Below are 15,550 nucleotides of genomic sequence, written 5' to 3'. Positions count from 1 at the left end.
TTACTTAAGCTTAAGTAGCTTGAAATGGTGATGAATAGTTATTGGTTGATGTTAAATAAGGCAATCTATATAAATACAAATGTCATGTTCGTTTGTGGGATTGACAGAACTCAAAAACCACTGGGGGAATTGACACCAAATTTGGACACAAGACACCTAACAACATAATGTATGTCCTTCACTCAAAAAAACTGATTTTGTCATTTGGGAGTTGTAGTTGCTGGGATTTATAGTTCACCTACAATCAAAGAGCATTCTGAACTTGGCCACGATAGTCCACGCTCTGGTTACATCCCGCATAGATTACTGCAACGCGCTCTACGTGGGGTTGCCTTTGAAGACGGCCGGAAGCTTCAAATGGTCCAGCGTGCAGCAGCCAGGTTGCTAACAGGAGCGTCGCTCAGGGAACACACAACTCCTCTGCTGCATCAGCTCCACTGGCTGCCAGTTTGCTACCGGGCTCAATTCAAAGTGCTGGCTTTAGCCTATAAAGCCCTAAACGGTTCTGGCCCAGCCTACCTATCCGAACGCATCTCTTCCTACCAACCCTCCAGGAAGTTAAGATCATCTGAGGAGGCCCTGCTCTCGATCCCATCTGCTTCGCAAGCACGCTTGGTGGAGACGAGAGACAGGGCCTTCTCTGTGGTGGCCCCTCGGCTGTGGAACTCCCTGCCTAGGGATATTAGATCAGCCCCCTCCCTCCTGACCTTTCGTAAGAGAGTGAAAACCTGGCTCTTCGAGCAGGCATTCGGAACCCCGCAATAGATAGTCAAGCTTGAGATGGAGAATGACCCAGGAACGGCCAAGACGATGAAACGGATGAGGATTGGATTGAGAGGATATACCTCTTTTTAAATTCTTATTGCACTGTCTTTTTTGTTTAAATGCACTTAATTGTTTTTGCTTTTGTATTGTATTGATGGCATCGAATTGTTCCGATATGTAGACCGCCCTGAGTCGCCTGCGGGCTGATATAGGCGGGATATAAGTGATGTAAATAAATAAATAAATAAAACCCCACCAACGATGGAATTGAACCAAACGTGGCACACAGGACTCCAATGAACAACTAGAAGGGTTTACTAGGTTCTTGTGGGTTTTTTCGGGCTATATGGCCATGTTGAAATTGTCCACATGCTTGTGGATTTCAATGGCTTCTCTGTGTAGTCTGACATGGTGAAATCCACAAGCATGTGGACAATTTCAACAGAAAGGAGGAAACCATGAAAATGAACAAAATCTGGCTACCAGTATTAAATTACTCTAAAATTACAACAGCAAAACAGCAGAGAGGAAACAACCAGGCACATCTTATAACCTCTCAACAAAAGATTCCCCCAGGCTCAGCCAGGCCTTCAAATGCTAATGAAGGTGGTCAGTTGAAACATTCACATCTAGCTCCAGCAGAGAAGAGCTCTTTGCCCCACCCCAGTCATTCCACAGATATATAAACCCACTTTCCTATTTCAAACAGACCTCACTACCTCTGAGGATGCTTGCCATAGATGCAGGCGAAACGTCAGGAGAAAATGCCTCGAGAACATGGCCATATAGCCCGAAAAAACCCACAAGAACCTAGTGATTCCAGCCATGAAAGCCTTCGACAATACATAGAAGGGTTTAGTGGGCATTGACCTTGAGTTTGGAAGTTGTAGTTCACCTACAACCAGAGAGCACTGTGGACTCAAACAATGATGGATCTGGACCAAACTTGGCACGAATATTACATATGCCCAAATATGAACATGGATGGAGTTTGGGGAAATTAGACCTTGACATTTGAGAGTTGTACTTACTGGGATTTATAGTTCACCTACAATCAAAGAGCATTCTGAATCCCTCCAACGATAGAATTGGGCTAAACTTCCCACCCAGAACCCTCATGACTAACAGAAAATACTTAAGGCCATCCAGTCCAACTCCCTTCACCAGGGCAAAAAAACGTAAACAAAGCCCTCCTGACAAAGAGCCATCCAGATATGTATTATTATTATTAACTTTATTTGTACCCCGCTAGCATCTCCCGAAGGACTCGAAGTGGCTTACAAAGGGCAAGGCCTCAAAACACAACATAACAATATAAAACACAAAGCAAATTAAAACAGTTAAAGCAATATTAACAACAAGCAATAAACAATACACCAAAACACAATAAAACTGGGCTGGGCCAGAGTAAAGGGTACAGGATTAAAAGTGCTGATGTGGCAGGCGATATGTAAGGATTATAGGGTAAGTGTAGTGTAAAGTGTGCAGCAATCTTAATTCTAGTAAAGTGCTTCTGGGACTTGTTATTGGAATTTCCTATTCTGGGAAGGCACATCGGAACAGCCAGGTCTTCAAGTTCTTTCTAAAGACTGCCAATGTAGGTGCCTGTCTAAGATCTTTTGGGAGGGTGTTCCAGAGTCGGGGGGCCACCACAGAAAAGACCCTGTCTCGCGTCCCCACCAAACATGCCTGCAACGCAGGCGGAATCACAAGCAGGGCCTCTCCAGATGAACGCAGTGAGCGCGTGGGTTCATAAATGGAGATGTGGTCACACAGGTAGGATGGTCCCAAACCGTTCAGGGCTTTGTAGGTAAGCACCTGCACCTTAAATTGGGCTCGGAAAATAAACGGCAGACAGTGGAGCTCCTTGAACAGGAGGGTTGACCTCTCTCTGTAAGGAGCACCAGTTAACATCCTGGCTGCTGCCCATTGGACCAGTTGGAATTTCCGAGCCGTTTTCAAGGACAGCCCCACGTAGAGCGCATTACAGTAGTCCAATCTAGAGGTGACCAAGGCAAGGACTACCCCGGCCAGATCAGCCTTGCAGTTGCCCAAAAGATACACACTCCCTTGAAAACTTAGTTAAAACATGCACTCAGAGATTAAAAAGCGAAGTAGTCTTTAAAAATAAGATCTCTTGTTTACTAAAACAAACTTGTATATATTCACCATACATACACATAGTTTTAAATGTCTTTAAGCATATAGCTGTACTCACGAAAATCAATAAGCACACACATCCACCTCCAATGAAGTGGTAAGCAGATGGAATATAAAATGGAATCCTAAGTCTGCACATGCTCAGTATAACCACCTGTCTATAACCACTCCCACACCAAAGAGGTAAATCAAACTGGCAAATCGACATACACATAGAATACAGATGAACAAATTTATACATTAACAAATAAATAGTGAAAGGCGTGGAAGGTTGCTATTTCCAACAGCCCCTATATCCCAGAATCTGATCCCAGATTTTCCACTTATCCCAGATTATTTGGCAGTGGAGACTCATATAATCCAGTTTAAAGCAGATAACCTGGAATCAGATCCTGGGATATAGTGTAGAAGTGGGCCTTAGAAGAGATCCCAGGGCCATCCAATCTATGCCCTTTCGGGCCATTCAGGAATAGTAATAATAAAACTTTCTTTGTACCCCGCTACCATCTTCCCAAGGGACTCAGTGCAGCTTACATGAGGCCAAGCCCACAACACATCAGTAAAAACAATAACAACAGTAATACAAAGGTAAAGGTTGTCCCCTAAAATTAAGCCCAGTCATGTCTGACTCTGGGTGTGGTGCTCATTTCCATTTCTAAGCTGAAGAGCCAGCGTTGTCCATAGACACCTCCAAGGTCATGTGACCAGCATGACCGCATGGAGCGCCGTTACCTTCCCGCCAGAGCGGTACCTATTGATCTCACATTTGCATGTTTTCGAACTGCTAGGTTGGCAGAAGCTAGGGCTGACAGCGGAAGCTCACGCCGCTCCCTGGAATCGAACCTGCGACCTTTTGGTCAACAAGCTCAGCAGCTCAGTGCTTTAACCCACTGCGCCACCAGGGGACCCAGTAATACAAAACAATAAACTAAAACTAATAAACAGAAAATAAGCAGTAAACATTAACAATAACACAGTAACATTTAAAAACCTATGGCTGGGCCAAATGTAATACTTAAAATTTTAAAATAATGCTGAGCATGACCAGGTGAAATATAACTAGGATAGAATTTTCGGAGAGGAATAGGGCATGCAGACAATCCTTGATCTCTAATAAAGTGCATTTAGGGACATATTGCTGGGAGTTTCCTTATTCTGGGAAGGCACACTGGAACAACCACGTTTTCAGGCTCCTAAAGACTGCCAGAGTTGGGGCATGCCTGATGTCCTTGAGGAGTGAGTTCCAGAGTCGAGGGGCCACCACCGAGAAGGCCCTGTCCCTCGTCCCCACCAATCGCGCCTGCGATGGAGGTGGGAGCGTGAGCAGGGCCTCTCCAAATGATCGAAGAGATCGTGTGGGTTCGAACATGGAAATGCGGTCATGCACGTAGGCAGGTCCCAAACCGTTTAGGGCTTTGTAGGTAAGAACCTGCACCTTGAATTGGGACCGGAAAATGAACGGCAGCCAGTGGAGCTCCTTAAACAGGAGGGTTGACCGCTCCACTAAGCACTCCTGACAAATGGCCATCCAACCTCTGTTGACCTCCAGAGAAGTAGACTTCAACACTCTCTGAGGCAGTCCATTCCACAGTATTGACTAGTAATCTCTTTCAGTTCTTGTGGGTTTTTTCGGGCTATATGGCCATGTTCTAGAGGCATTTCTCCTGACGTTTCACCTGCATCTATGGCAAGCATCCTCAGAGGGTGAGGTCTGCTGGAGCTGGGAAAAGAGGGGTTTATATATCTGTAGAATGACCAGGGTGAGACAAAAGGCTTTTGTAAGTGGGCTAGGTGTGAATCTTTTCAATTGACCAAAAGATTCACACCTAGCCCACTTACAAAAGCCTTTTGTCTCACCCTGGTCATTCTACAGATATATAAACCCCTCTTTTCCCAGCTCCAGCAGACCTCACCCTCTGAGGATGCTTGCCATAGATGCAGGCGAAACGTCAGGAGAAATGCCTCTAGAACATGGCCATATAGCCCGAAAAAACCCACAAGAACTGAGTGATTCCAGCCATGAAAGCCTTCGACAATACAGTAATCTCTTTGATTTCTGATTTAACCTTCCTGTCTTCTGTCCAGTTTTTCATAGGTTTGGAAAGGCTCCTAAGCTTTCATGGCAAGCGTTCTGGAACAATCTTAATTCCCTGAGTGCAGCAAAGCGAGGGGGATAAAAGTACAGATGGCTTGCCTGTGACTAAAACATCTTTGAAAAGGCTTCCAGACAGAGTGCAGGTGCACAGCGGTTGGCACCATGATGGGAAGCCAGAGTAAGCTTCTTAGCCATCAGCCAAAGCGCCTGGGAGTTGTTTGGAAAGAAATGTCATTCCTTATGTCGTTCCTCTCCTGCATTGATGGACCAACTGGAGGATAAGATAGAGGTGAGGATAAATACAGGCTGGGTATCTCTAATTTGGAGCTTCAAAATCCAGAATTCTCGAAATGATTGCCAGAAGCAGTGACATCTTTTGTTTCTGATGGTTCAGTGTGCACAAAGTTTCTATCATGCACAATATATTCAAAAAATTGCATATAAGGTAGCTGTTGAACCTTACATGAGCAAGATGTATATGAAACATACATGAGTGTAATGTTTAGACTTAAGTCCCAGCTTTAACATATCTTGAAATCTATACATATGTGTGTGCACATATATGTGCATACATATATACATATATATTTACTTACCATATTTGTACCCTGCCCTTCTCAACCCCGAGAGGGACTCATGCTGGCCTCACATATCGTCAACAATTCTCTGCCTTCAAATAACACACATTTGGTAAACATCTACATTAAAAGCCAGAGAGTTAAACAATCTAAAAACAATTACATCAATTATTAAAATCACATAATTCAGGGTCATTCTGAATTTTATTGCACAGATTCTATGTTAATTTATTGCAGTGTAGGAGCCCCCGCAGGCGCAGTGGGTTAAACTGATCTAGACCCTGACCCTGATCTAGACCATCACAACAGGACCTGAACAGCCTCCTTAGTATTTACAAGCATATATGTATGAACATATACATACATATACTGCAGTATTCCAAAATCTAAAGTAATCCAAGATACTGGGTTGTTGTAGGTTTTTTCGGGCTATATGGCCATGTTCTAGAGGCATTCTCTCCTGATGTTTTGCCTGCATCTATGGCAAGCATCCTCTGAGGTTGTGAGAACCTCACTACCTCTGAGGATGCTTGCCATAGATGCAGGCAAAACATCAGGAGAGAATGCCTCTAGAACATGGTTATATAGCCTGAAAAAAGCTGCAACAACCCAGTGATTCCAGTCATGAAAGCCTTCGACAATACATTAATCCAAAATACTTCTGCCCCCAAGCATTTTGGATAAAGGATACTTAGTTTGCACAATCGAAAGCAAATAAACTTTAAAATAAATAGTCACAGGGTAATTCCTCATACAGATTGACCTCATACTGTGATCTGCTTTCAGTCTGCTTTGCATTATTATTCTAGCACTCTTGAGATAATAAATACTTTCTTTTAAATTAAGTTGCAAACAGTTTTTTACTTGCCTTGTTACCCACAAAATGACTTGTCATTGAGGGAGAAGGCTTTCTCAGTGGTGGCCCCTCGACTCTGGAACTCACTTGCCTTGTTACCCACAAAATGACTTGTCATTGAGGGAGAGGGCTTTCTCGGTGGTGGCCCCTTGACTCTGGAACTCACTCCCCAAGGACATCACTTTGGCAGTCTTTAGGAGGAGCCTGAAAACGTGGTTGTTTATTTTATTTGGTGATTTTGTATACCGGTCTTCTCACCTCCATCGAGGGACTCAGGCCAGTTTCCAACAACAATATTACAAACAATCATTAAAACATCATAATTCAAAGTACACTAAAACATTAAAATAGCAAGTATAGTCATAATTACAGTGGTCAGTCGTCATCCTAAAATCATTATGTTCTCTAAATGCACTAAACCCACCAAGAAAATCCAACAAATGCTACGTTCAGCAAAGGACAAGAGGGATCCTCACACCTCTGCAGGAGTCTACCGTATACCATGCAGCTGTGGACAAGTCTACATAGGGACCACCAAACGCAGCGCCCAAACAAGAATCCAGGAACATGAAAGGCACTGCAGACAACTTCAACCAGAGAAGTCAGCCATAGCAGAGCACCTGATGAACCAACCTGGACACAGCATTTTATTTGAGAACACAGAAATGCTGGACCACTCTCACAACCACCATGTCAGACTACACAGAGAAGCCATTGAAATCCACAAACATGTGGACAATTTCAACAGAAAGGAAGAAACCATGAAAATGAACAAAATCTGGCTACCAGTATTAAAAAATTCTAAAATTAAAACAGCAGAGAGAAAAACAGGCAGGGACATCTAATCACCTTTCAAGAAGAGTTTGCTCCAGGCACAGTCAGCCCATTGTATGCTAATCAAGGTGGTCAATTGAAAAGATTCACACCTAGCCCAACTTACAAAAGCCTTTTGTCTCACCCAGGTCATTCCACAGATATATAAACCCCTTTTTTCCCAGCTCCAGCAGACCTCACCTCTGAGGAAGCTTGCCATAGATGCAGGCGAAACGTCAGGAGAAATGCCTCTAGAACATGGCCATATAGCCCGAAAAAACCCACAAGAACTGAGTGATTCCGGCCATGAAAGCCTTCGACAACACTTTATTATTGATCTAGGAGTGTCTGCATGCCCATCCCTCTCTGAAAACTATCCTAGTTCGTATTTCATCTGTTTATGCTCAGCATTATCTTTAATTTTTAATTATTACATTTGGCCCAGCCATAAGTTTTAATTGTCATTGTGTTACTGTTAATGTTTATTGCTTATTTTTGTTATGAGTTTTATTTTATTGTTTTGTATTATTTGTTGTTATTGTTTGTATTGATGTATTGTGGGCTCGGCCTCATGTAAGCCGCACTGAGTCCCTTGGGAGATGGTAGCGGGGTATAAATAAAGTATTATTATTATTATTAAATCCGTCTGACTGGGGACTCCCTTTACCTGGCGAGGTCTGTGCAGCTGTGTCAAATTCTTTGCCAGCCTTTTCCGTGGTCGGCATTGGTCCAAACAGCTGCCACAGCAATATTTGTCGTTCATGGGCCTCAGAACTCTTTGTGGGTTCTGGGGATAGTTTTTCTGCAAACACTGGTACCAGACCCCATTTTTCTCCTAAATTAGCATTCTTTCTTTCTGGCATAACCATTTTGTGTGCTTATTGCTGTCGGGTCCAAAAAAAAGGCTCATTAGAATGATGATACTGTGGAAATACTTTATTTTGCATTAGAAAGAATTTGGGGAAATAGGTAAATGGAATAAGATGGAGCCAAAGCATGAGAACTAGAAGAAGTAGAATGTCAATAGGCATTTAAGTGTGTAAGATACCCTTACTCATGCCTCTTGACCTTCTGTTCTGGGACCCCACCTGTCAAAATAACTTCTTTTTTTTTCTTTAAGGAAGCTGAATTTCCACCATACCGAGACAGACAATTGCACTGTATTGGGATGCCCATAGAAACTTATCAAGGTCTCCACTTGCTTTAAGTGTCTCAGTATTCTGCTTCAGTGGCCTTGTGCAGGTGAGTGGCAAAGGATGGATTTTGGTTGCCTTGGAGGTTCGTTTATGTGGTTACTGAAATTTGTGGCAGAACTTTGATATTGGGGAGAAGGAATTGGAGTGAAGACATCAGGGGACAATTCTGGATCTGTCTCTAGATGCTGCTGTTCATTGTACATTCATATAGGAGGAATTTGTGTGTGTGTGTGTGTTCGGTTCATGGGCAGTGTGGTGCAGCTGGCTGGGTGTCAGCTGCATTAAGATCACTATTGACCGAAAGGTCATGAGTTCAAAGCCAGCCCGGGTTGGAGTGAGCTTCCAGCCAATTTGTGTAGCTTGCTGTCAACCTTTGCAACCCGAAAGACAGTTGCATCTGTCAAGTAGGAAATTTAGGTACCACCTATGTGTGGGGACACTAATTTAACAAATTTACGTGGCCATAACAAATTTACGTGACCACGGAACTGACCACGGAACAACAGACTGGTTCAAGATTGGGAAAGGAATACGGCAAGGCTGCATCCTCTCACCCAACCTTTTTAACTTGTATGCAGAACACATCATGCGATGTGCGGGGCTGGATGAATGCAAAGCTGGGGTGAAAATTTCTGGAAGAAACATTAACAACCTCAGATATGCAGTTGACACCACTCTGATGGCCGAAAGCGAGGAGGAGCCGAGGAGCCTTCTAATCAAGGTGAAAGAAGAAAGCGCAAAAGCCGGGTTGCAGCTAAACGTCAAAAAAACCAAGATTATGGCAACAAGAATAATTGACAACTGGGAAATAGAGGGAGAAACCGTGGAGGCCGTGACAGACTTTGTATTTCTAGGTGCAAAGATTACAGCAGACGCAGACTGTGGCCAGGAAATCAGAAGACGCTTCCTTCTTGGGAGGAGAGCAATGTCCAATCTCGATAAAATAGTAAAGAGTAGAGACATCAGACTGACAACAAAGATCCGCCTAGTCAAAGCCATGGTATTCCCTGTAGTCACCTACGGATGTGAGAGCTGGACCTTAGGGAAGGCTGAGCGAAGGAAGAGAGATGCTTTTGAGCTGTGGTGTTGGAGGAAAGTGCTGAGAGTGCCTTGGACTGCGAGAAGATCCAACCAGTCCATCCTCCAGGAAATAAAGCCTGACTGCTCACTGGAGGGAAAGATACTAGAGACAAAGTTGAAGTACTTTGGCCACATCATGAGGAGACAGGAAAGCTTAGAGAAGACAATGATGCTGGGGAAAGTGGAAGGCAAAAGGAAGAGGGGCCGACCAAGGGCAAGATGGATGGATGGCATCCTTGAAGTGACTGGACTGACCTTGAGGGAGCTGGGGGTGGTAATGGCCGACAGGGAGCTCTGGCGTGGGCTGGTCCATGAGGTCACGAAGAGTCGGAGACGACTGAACGAATGAACAACACAACAACACGTGGCCATAAAAAATCTCCAGCAAAAGCATGCGGGGAATGCGGAAAAAGTACTTCATCTGTGTCGCAGATGGACGGTGAAGCGACAGCTCCACTAGTGGCCAGAAAATTGGAATGTTAAATAGCCTCTGACTGTCTATATGTGTTGTGTGTCTATAGCAGTGGTTCTCAACCTTCCTAATGCTGCGACCCCTTAATACAGTTCCTCATGTTGTGGTGACCCCCAACCATAAGCCTAAAACATTATGAATCGCCATGTAAATAATGATCTGCAGGATGTACTTTCATTCACTGGAGCAAATTTGGCACAAATACCCGGTATGCCCAAATGTGAATACTGGTGGAGTTGGCGGGGGGATTGATTTTGTCATTTGGGAGTTGTAGTTGCTGGAATTTACCTGCAAACAAAGAGCATTCTGAACCCCACCAACAATGGAATTGAACCAAAGTTGGCACACAGAACTCCCATGACCAACAGAAAATACTGGAAGGGTTTGGTGGGCATTGACTTTGAGTTTGGGAGTTGTAGTTCGCCTACATCCAGAGAGCACTGTGGGCTCAAACAATGATGGATCTGGATCAAACTTGGCACAGATTCTCAATATGCCCAAATGTGAAAACTGAAGGGGTTTGGGGAAAATAGATTTTGACATTTGGGAGTTGTCATTGCTGGGATTTATAGTTCACCTGCAGTCAAGGAGCGTTCTGAACCCCACCAATGATAGAATTGGGCCAAAGTTCCCACACAGAACCCCCATGACCAATAGAAAATACTGTGTTTTCTGATGGTCTTTGGCGATCCCTCTGACACACCTTCCCGACCCCCCCCCCCCCCCAGGGTCCCGACCCCCAGGTTGAGAAACACTGGTGTATAGCATTTAATGTTTGCCTTATATGTGTACATTGTAATCCGCCCTGAGTTCCCTGCGGGGTGAGAAGGGCATAATATAAATACTGTAAATAAATAATAAATAAATAAATGTTAGATCAGGTATGCTCCGTTTTAAGAAAGGTTGTGTTTTAGACAAGTCTCTCCAATCATATACATGAACAGGTTAGCATTCAGGCCACCAGTAAGTCCCAGTTTGGCTCCTGCTAAACTTCAGAGTCAGTTCTATACGGTTTCTTGCAACCTGGTTGTTAATCTTTCATTTGGAATCAGAACTCAATGCAGCCGTGTCAAATTTGGTGCTCCTCTGCTGAGTGGGGAGGACCAGCCCTGTGGCTGCCACAAAAAGAAATGTAGTTCATGGGCCCCAGGTCTTTGTTGTTTGACCTGGGGATAAAAGCACACTACAAACAAACGCAGGGCCTAGATAGCTGGGGCCAAACAGCCTTTGTTTATTCAGCTGCTTTATGTGCCCCCAAAGGATCTGCATTGTATTCCTCTTTAACTGTCATGGTAACACCTAATGAGATCCTGGGGTTGGTAGTCTGTTGAGACACTAGGCAAATACTTCTAAATATCTCTCCCTAAATTACAGGCCTCAGAATTCAATATGTTATGTTGACGGATGAATTATTGTATTTCACTGCATAATAGTCGCACCTCCATTTTGGAGATGGCAAAATTAGTATTTTTGGTTGGTAGTCTGTTGAGACACTAGGCAAATACTTCTAAATATCTCTCCCTAAATTACAGGCCTCAGAATTCAATATGTTATGTTGACGGATGAATTATTGTATTTCACTGCATAATAGTCGCACCTCCATTTTGGAGATGGCAAAATTAGTATTTTTGGTTGGTAGTCTGTTGAGACACTAGGCAAATACTTCTAAATATCTCTCCCTAAATTACAGGCCTCAGGATTCAATATGTTATGTTGACAGATGAATTATTGTATTTCACTGCATAATAGTCTCACCTCCATTTTGGAGATGGCAAAATTAGTATTTTCCCCTTCCTTCCTGCCCGGCAATTTAAAAAAAACTGAGAATAGAGGTGTCTGGAGCTCGGATCTCCCTTCCTTTCTGAAAAGAGCTCCATTTAAGATATTGTAAAGTGCCTTGCGTTCGGAGAAAGAAGGGAGAGGGGAATCTTCTGGAAGTTGAAGTCCAAAATGCTTGGAGGACCAAAGGTTGGGAACTACTAAACCAGAGAATTAAAGGCACATATATATTTTAAAATCTCATAATAGTTGCACCCCTTTTTGATCAAAAACGGGCGTGTGACTATTATGTGATGAAATACAGTAGTTAGAATATTAGCTCTTTATTTGTGTCTTTAGAAAAGACTTCAGGATTTGCATTAGCTCTGGATTTCTGACAAGCTTCTGTTGCTTGCCAGCTGCACAAGTGGAATATGTCTTGAGAAGATGCCATTCCAACATTATTACTGGATCGATATGCCATTAACAAAGTTTCACAACACAGAGAAATTTAGTGCCATTGTAACTTCCTATAGATTTCTGGGAATTATAGTTCATACTCAGTATTTGGAATTTTCTGTTTTCTAAATCTTCTTTCTTTTACAGGTTGAAAAGATTTCCATGTCATTGAAGTTAAATTTACAACGAGACTAGAGTTTTATTTGTTGGTATGCTGGACGACCATTCAGAAAGGAAATTTGGAAGATTGTTACGTGATGTGTGAACTGTCTCAAGAACTGTTTAGAGATCAAAAAAGCAAGTTATTCCAATGCCCAAAATGTCCTATGAAGATCTATGTTACGAATTTGCTGAGATGGACAAATGGACTTACGCTGGTTAAGGAGAAATCTTTGAATAACTAATTAATATTTGGATTTCTTCATTACCTTTTTACAATAAGATTAGGAGGCCCCGGTGGCACAGTGGGTTAAAGCACTGAGCTTCTGAACTTGTTGACTGAAAGGTCGCAGGTTTAAATCTGGGGAGCGGCGCAAGCTTCCGCTGTCAGCCTCAACTTCTGCCAACCTAGCAGTTCGAAAGCATGCAAATGTGAGTAGATCAATAGGTACTGCTCCGGCGGGAAGATTTATTATTTATTTACTATTCTTGTATACCGCTGTATCTCAAGCCCGAGGGCGAATCACAGCTGTTTCCAACAGCAAAGACAATAAAAACAGCAATAATTAATATACAATGACAGTTAAATTACACATTTCCATTAATAGCTAATAAGCAATCATCAATACACAGTTATCACAAATCCCATCCCTGATCGCCTCATCATCCAAGCGTGATCCAAATTCGTCGTCCATTGTTCCGTTCCTATGTTCCAAATTACCAAGTTGCACTGAATTACTCAAACGCCTGCACAAACATCCAGGTCTTCAACTTTCTACGGAATGTCATGAGAGATGGTGCCAGCCTAACGTCTACAGGAAGGGCGTTCCACAGCCGAGGAGCCACCACCGAGAAGGCCCTATCTCTCGTCCCCGCCAACTGTGCTTGAGAGGCTGGCGGGATCGAGAGCAGGGCCTCCCCGGAAGATCTCAAAGTTCGGGTGGGTTCATAGGCCGAGATGCGGTCAGATAGATATCTTGGGCCGGAACCGTTTAGGGCTTTATAGGCCAATACCAACACCTTGAATTGTGCCCGGTAGCAAATCGGCAGCCAGTGGAGCTGGTGCAACAGGGGGGTTGTGTGCTCCCTGCGCTCCGCTCCTGTTAGAATCATGGCTGCCGCGCGTTGGACTAATTGCAGCTTCTGGGCCGTCTTCAGGGGCAGCCCCACGTAGAGAGCGTTGCAGTAGTCTAGGCGGGGATGTGACAAGAGCGTGGACTACCGTGGCCAAGTCAGGCTTCCCAAGGTACGGGCGCAGCTGGCACACTCCATGCAGTCATGCTGGCCACATAACCTTGGAGGTGTCTATGGACAACACCGGCTCTTCCGCTTAGAAATGGAGATGAGCACCAACCCCCAGAGTCGGACACAACTGGACTTAATGTCAAGGGGAAACCTTTACCTTTACCTCTAATGAACAATTCAGCTGTAGAATTCATGAATTATTACAATGTTTTCAAAAGCAGAAGTGTGATGATGCAATGTCATTTAAAAACAATAAACTAACAGGATAATAACTATCAGATGGAGAGTGGGAAGTGTGTTGATCTTTCATTGTGCGTGGTGTGCTTGTTTTTGCCTTTCTATTTTGTCATTCCTAACAAACACTTAATTGTAGTCTTATAGTAGTAAATAATAGGACTTTGCACAGTTCCATTTTCCTGTGGCGTTCTGAGAGAGACAGATCGTGTGCTCCGTGTTCTGTCTCAGTGCCGTCACTGCTCTTAGGATCACTTGCTTTGCTTTTGGACTCAATTCCCATCTTTTCCTTTGGCAATTTAATTACATTTATTTATTTAATCTTATTTAATATATTTATTTATTTTTAGTAGAACTGAGACTGTGCTTGCGTTTGAGGTTGGGGGGGATCTGAAAGTATCTTTCATTATGTTGACAACCGTGTAGAGATAGAAGAAATGCAAAAGCTTAGGAAGTTGGAATAGTGGAATACTAGGCAGGAATGTTGCCCTTCTGCTGTTCCTATCTGTCTCTGGAGAAATTACCGGGGATACTGGAGCTGGTTGCCACCCAGCTCCAGGGATCCTTGGATGTAACATTATCTAGACCCGTCGCAGTCTGAGTTTAGGCCTGGTTACAGGATAGAGACTGTAAACAATCTTGTCTGTAAACAATCAGGCACATCAAATCACTCTCAAAAAAGATTCCCCCCAGGCACTTCCAAGCCATTAAGTTCTAATCAAGGTGGTCAGTTGAAACATTCACACCTAACTCCAGCAGACAAGAGTCCTTTGTCCCACCCTGGTCATTCCACAGATATATAAACCCATTTTCCTACTTCCAACAGACCTCACTACCTCTGAGGATGCTTGGCATAGATGCAGGCGAAATGTCAGGAGAAAATGCCTCTAGAACATGGCCATATAGCCCAGAAAAACCTACAACAACCCAGACTTCGTGTTGTTTTACTTCAGAAATTCCAGTATGTCATGAGAGATGTTTTTCAATTATCTGTGGAGGACACTGTGTGTGTGTGTGATAGAGAAGGCAATGGTTGGATGTGAATTGTATAACCACTAAATAAACACAAAAGACGCGGCACATCTGATACCTTCCACATGATTTCTTCCATTTTCTAGATTTGAACATGATTACCATAGCAGTTCTCATTGGATGAGGATAATTTCAACATTAAAAACCCTATATTTTGAGATTGCTATATTTATTCCACTATTTTATTCATAAATAATAACTATTTATTATTTTTTTACTGTATTTATACCTCGCATTTCTTTACCCCGGAGGGGACTCATGGCAACTTACAGACAGGCAATAATTCAATGCCTTCACAACAATATATAGTTAAAATACTTTTAAATAAAAATTAAATACATTAAAACAGTGTTTCTCAACCTCGGGGTTGGGACCCCTGAGGGGGTCACGAAGGGGTGTCGGAGGGGTCGCCAAAGACCATAAGAAAACACAGTATTTTCTGTTGGCTTTGGGAGTTCTGTGTGGGAAGTTTGGCCCAATTCTATCATTGGTGGGATTCAGAACGCTCCTTGATTGTAGGTGAACTATAAATCCCAGTATCTACAACTCCCAAATGTCAAAGTCTATTTTCCCCAAACCCCACCAGTGGTCACATTTGGGCATATTGAGTATCCATCATTGTTTGAGCCCACAGTGCTCTCTGGATGT

The 15,550-nt window shown here is 43.3% G+C and overlaps 1 long non-coding RNA gene and 2 other non-coding genes across 3 annotated transcripts; all 3 read left to right on the top strand.

Annotated features, from left to right (window-relative positions):
* Window positions 1-4,910: 4,910 nt before the first annotated feature.
* On the top strand, window positions 4,911-13,914 carry LOC132773010 (uncharacterized). Its single transcript, XR_009631299.2, has 3 exons — window positions 4,911-5,309; window positions 8,388-8,509; window positions 12,380-13,914. It is a non-coding gene; the product is annotated as an uncharacterized lncRNA (long non-coding RNA).
* On the top strand, window positions 7,948-8,081 carry LOC132775296 (small nucleolar RNA SNORA5). Its single transcript, XR_009631502.1, has one exon. It is a non-coding gene; the product is annotated as a small nucleolar RNA SNORA5 (small nucleolar RNA).
* On the top strand, window positions 11,075-11,210 carry LOC132775295 (small nucleolar RNA SNORA5). The gene has a single exon (XR_009631501.2). It is a non-coding gene; the product is annotated as a small nucleolar RNA SNORA5 (small nucleolar RNA).
* Window positions 13,915-15,550: the final 1,636 nt, after the last annotated feature.

Source organism: Anolis sagrei, chromosome 4, assembly GCF_037176765.1.
Source record: "Anolis sagrei isolate rAnoSag1 chromosome 4, rAnoSag1.mat, whole genome shotgun sequence".
In the NCBI taxonomy this organism is placed as follows: domain Eukaryota; kingdom Metazoa; phylum Chordata; class Lepidosauria; order Squamata; family Dactyloidae; genus Anolis; species Anolis sagrei.
Note: the sequence above shows the minus strand (reverse complement) of the source record. Positions and strands in the feature narration are given on the sequence as shown.